Source organism: Cryptomeria japonica, chromosome 4 (assembly GCF_030272615.1).
Source record: "Cryptomeria japonica chromosome 4, Sugi_1.0, whole genome shotgun sequence".
In the NCBI taxonomy this organism is placed as follows: domain Eukaryota; kingdom Viridiplantae; phylum Streptophyta; class Pinopsida; order Cupressales; family Cupressaceae; genus Cryptomeria; species Cryptomeria japonica.
In genome coordinates, this window is record NC_081408.1 from 503791715 (window position 1) to 503797212 (window position 5498).

The following is a 5498-nucleotide window of genomic DNA, read 5'->3' on the forward strand; positions in this document are numbered from 1 at the left end:
AAATGATTTGAAGCTAAATTCTATGTTGGGATTAGTGGTTTTATAAGCAATATTCTTGCATGTAACTTACCCTACCTTCACTTCATGCAAATGGCTTTACATTGATTTCAATTATTGGTGTCCCCATCTTCATGCAAATTACACGTTTAATTGTTATTATGCGAGTTACCTAACTGTCATTATAATGCAAGTTATATTCAAGTTTTGAATAGTAAATAATTTTAGTTATGGTTTTATTCCATGTCATTCATCAAGTAGTAATTTCAATTAATTTGAGCTTTGCAATGTCTAATTATACACGTTCAATTCATAATTATTTTCCAAGCATGATGTTTATCATAAGTTAGAAAAAATTAAATAAAGGAAGTTGGAAAACCAAAACCAAGTAGTGTTCGGTATATACAGTGCCTCTGGGTCACGCTTACAGGTAATGTTGTCGTGTTGAACTGCTGCACTTAACACCTAATAAAGCTACATCAACAACATTTGTGGCATCATCCCTATAAATCGTCGGGGAGTAATAAGGGACACTTGGAAGTTAAAATCCAAGGGGCGGGTAATCCCCCTTGGATCGATAATTTAATAAGATAACTCTAAAATGATCTTTCATCTGCTGAGTTAAACTATAGTAAACCTCTGGGTCACGCTTATGATAAGAATTTAGGATCTAGTGTTTTAGGCCACAAGCAATAGGCCATCTTGAGCCTTTGCTTAAGCGCTACCACCGTGGGTAGCAACCGCAGATAAACTGTCTGGGACATTGACCCTAGAAAGGGTTGCCTACCCACTAATCAGTTTACATCAAACCATAGAGTAGAAAATAGAACTACATACTTTATGCCTTGATCCCATGCCGAAGCGGGTATGTAGGCAGTCTTGGGACGGAGTTGTCCCTTGTACTCAGGCGTTCGTGGGTGGGGTCTAGGCTTGGTAAAAGAAAGATTGAGTAAGAATCCTATTTTAAAAGATAAGATAATTAAATTGGAAAAAGAAATTCAACGCATACTCGGAAGGAATCCCGTATGGATTCGCTTGACTTCCCCCTGAGGCTTTAAGCCAAATTCTGAGGTAGAATTCAAGATTGTATTATGTTATTTAATTACTCCTAAGGACGGCGACCTCAGTGCACTTCTGTTAGAAGAGTGTAGTACTTAGTGAGTGGCTCAGGACCCGAATGGTACCGATGAGTCTAAGTCTCTGGCCAAAGCACCTCCTATCCCGAATTGGATAGATGCCTACCCCGCATGGGTAGATGCCTATCCCGTATTGGATAGATGAAATCTTATGTCCCGTATGGACGAATGCCTAACCCGTATGGTTAGATGCTCATTCTGGATGGATGAATGCCTAATCCAAATGGATGGATGCCCAGAGTATGCGATTGAATCAAACACAATGAATAAATTAAACAAAAAAAAAAAAAAAAGAGAATGGTCAATTTTGTTGACTTAATTATGGTGGGTTATTACATTTTAGTTCTAAGATGAGTGGATTTATATGTTGCATCAGGACTTGTCTTCATAATTTTTCCAAGCTAAATATACTCATATTTTGTAATTAATATCTTAACATTATTGTTCCATAATTAGTTCCTATTTGTCATTTTACTTTCATATAAATTGATTCGTGTTGATTTCTATACAATTATTTAATTAATCTAAATAGGCATTAGGGAAAATATTATGCTTCTTTGCTAATATTGTTAATAATAAACAAAGATGACTTTAAATGATTAACTCCCCTCACTAGCATTCCTCCCCTAAAATATTTCCCTTTCCAAAGTAGGACTTATAACATGTGCACATATAGTGAATTCCAACAACTAATCATGATTATATAAAAAATTATAATAGGGATGGTGTGCTACTACAATTCATGGTTGGTTGTAGTTTACAACAGGGATTGGCATTGATATAGCATATATTCCATCAAGATAACAAAATAATCTGCTATCAATTTGTGATAGCATTTCAAAATAGTTGTAGCTCTACGAAAGGGATATTCAATATTTTTTTTGTAACCATAGTAGTGTAAAATATTATTGTTGTGAAATTCCCTATTATTTGGCCTTCTTTTTCATTTTAAATTTTTTCATGAATCCTTTAAAAATATTATCAAAATTTGAGTTCCTAGATTCCATAGCCATAGATACATAAAGAGTTCAAAATCCAATCTATCTATATTATCCAAAATGGAAGCAGAGATTGAGGAAGAAAAAAGAAAAATGTGGCTCCTTGAGGAAAGTTTGAGACAAAAAGATGAAGAATTGCAAAAAGTTGTTCAACAAATGGAGAAACTTAAGAAAGAGGTAGTTGAGAAAGAGGCTAATCTCAAGACACAAATGATGGAAATAGAGGAAGCACTTCAACAAGCTAATGCTCAAGCATTAAATAATGCTAAAAATTTAAACAAGTTGAAGGAAGAATTAGAACAAAAAGAAATATCAATTAAAAAATCAGAACATTCAAAGCCATGATCATGAAGCCTCAACTTCATATGCTCCTCCTAGGTACCTTTCTTTGACTGCCATGAAAGACAAATAGAAGAATATTGAGTTTTGTAAGTAGATGGAAGATCTTAAGAAACATAAAAATGATGCTACTCAGAGGTTGGAACAAGTAGCAGAATTATCTTCAACATTACTAGCCATGAGAAAACCATCTGGGTTTTATGCTTTGTTTTTAAGAGAAAGATTTTTGCAGTAGAAAATCAATCAATTGGTTTTAGGAAGATAGAATGACTATGAAATTGACGATGCATTTCTTATAGATTTTTATAAAAGTGATCCCAATTTCCAAAATCAGATGTGTTAATATTATTTACATGGAGCTTTTGGGTCATTTTTATTAGTCTTTTCTAAATATATTTACTGGTGAAGTATAAATCAAGGCATTTGTGTCATTATTATAGAATCAAGCTGAATTCAGTTAAGAAGAAGAGAACCTATTTCTCCTTGCAATATCACCTAGAGATTGACTAGAGTAAGATCAATGATAGCAATAATAGAAGAACATCAAACAGATTGGATTGGTATGAGATTTAGGCCACCACTGATCATATTGCAATCACCAAGGTTGGATGCACCTGCCCATTTTGTAGGGGAAATTCTAAGAAACCGGATAAACCGAGTGGAAGAATTGAATGGATATGCTCCCCCCAAAACTTATCATGGATACAAATTTCAACATCTTGATTTGGTCATTTTGATTGAATCCTGAACAGAGGTCTACCAGACCCTCAATAATGAGGACATGGTTGACAACGGGAGGGGGAGGATGGTGAGTGCTCAAAAATAATATTTTAATTCATAATTTATACTTAAAAACTCTGTATATTTTGTTAATTAATGTGTTTGTCAGTAGACTATATGCATACATGTTTACTTCTTTTTCTCTTATACTTTTCTAATTAGAAGATATATATTAGAAATGGTATTTTGTATTAAATGTATTACTTCCATGGTTAAATCAATGAAGAAGCAACTGATATTTAGGATCTTTGTTGTTATGTTTTGTTTTATTTTCTTGGACATGTTTTCAGTTATCTCAAGATGTGGAGCTATGAACTCTTTGTTCAACAACCTAAAACACCTGGTCATAGTTTTGATCGCTCCAACTGGATGATGCAATGGTTCTCTTCAAGTTTACTTTCACTGGCTATTCATGAAACTTCCAATTTCATCTAAAGAAATAAACATTGTAATTAAGGACATTATGTCTTATGCGGTTTAGTTAGTAGTCATTACTCGTCTAGGTAGGTAACATGCTATTTGAATTTGAATAAGGAGAATATATATCCCCCAACTCTCAGTAGAAGAGGACAGTCAATTAGCCAGTCATCAGTTTCAGAGTCTTATCAATTTCCTTTGTAATTTCAAAACTTTGTTTTACTCCCTACTGGGAGCCAATTTCGATGCAAGCTCGAAGTTGATTTAGAATCTCAGTATTTAAGGATACCACCAGAGGAAGAGTAGGGCCCATCAACCAAAATGAGGTGATCCTAAGTTGTTTCTTTGTTTCTATTTAGTTGATGTATGCTTGCTTTAGTTATTTCTCTTTCTGCAAGTTTATATGCATTGAAAATTAAAAAATCATTATCAATCAGTAGCTTTCATTTTTAGATCCTTTCTAGTTGTGATTAAAGAGATTGATTCCCTTATGGATGTTTAGATTCACATTTTATCTGCTTTAGTTTGAACTCATTAATTATTACATTCTAGTTTCTGATTTTACTAGTAAGCGACAATGGCGATGAAAGTAGTAAATAGACAAAAGCTTTATTGAACTCATTCATGGAATTTAGTTTATTTTGAATGTTCTTTAGAATAGAACTTTGATTTCCTACAAGCATAAAATAGATTTCATTTCTCAGAAAAGTAGAATAGAATTTGAATTTATATGTTCTAAATTAGATTTAGCTTTAGCTTTAAATAGAAGATTCCATGAATTACTTTTGATCAAGTTCTATAATTTATATTACACTAAATAACCAAAGTCTCTTTTAGGATAGATTTAGCACTTCAAGTTTCATTTTTATTAAAATAAGAAGCACGCTTAGCATAAGACAATTTTTAGAAATTGATCCCGAGAGCTCCTAACGGAGCATGAACAACGTGCGAGTCACTATTTTTCAGTGCAACCCCCCCCTCCAACTTGAATACATCCTTATTGCATATAGCTCCGAAATGATGTGAATTATGACATCAATGACCACACCAATCAGGAGGAGAAGCACATAGTCTTCTTGAAACTATAGTACCTAGCCTTCAACCCAACCATAGAGTCATTCGACAAAATTCCTATAAGGGTAAGACTAACAGACTTGCCACTGTAAATCTAGTTTGAATCTTATTTTAAAGTTATTGCAAATTATTTAGGGAAATTTATGGGAGTGGATGAGGGCTCTCTAGAGTATTTGCATACTACTTATGCACACATATTAGTAGAGATGGACATGTTTAAAGCTCCTTCGATAGATTTATCTTTGAATTTGGCAAAACGAATTTGGGTGCAATTTGTGGATCATGTAAATATTCCCTTTATATGCAGAAGATGCTACCAAAATAGACATTTGGATGATAAATGTGTTAAGAAGAAACATAAGGGAAAGGCTACTTGGTGGAGGGAGGTTTCCACCCATCATTATTTTGTGGAGAAGGAGGAAACCATCATACATAAGGATGGAAATGGTAAGAAAAATGATAAAGATGTCAAGGAAAAGTTAGACATGGGGGTTGCCTGCAAGGTGGTGGATTCAAAAGCGAAAGGTATGCAAAGTTCGGTGTTCTCAAATTCAAAATTTATAGAGGAGATGGTGTCAAAGAGGAAGAATATTACAGATGAGGATTGTAGCTCTACGATGACTATATATAGAATGCATGTTGGTTCATAGTGTGTCCTGGAGAGTATTGGGGTTTCTTCTCATGATACTGTTGCAGTGTATTAGAGAGTTTCAGAGTAGGGGGAAGGGTGGATGGAGGTACAAGGGAAGAGGAACAA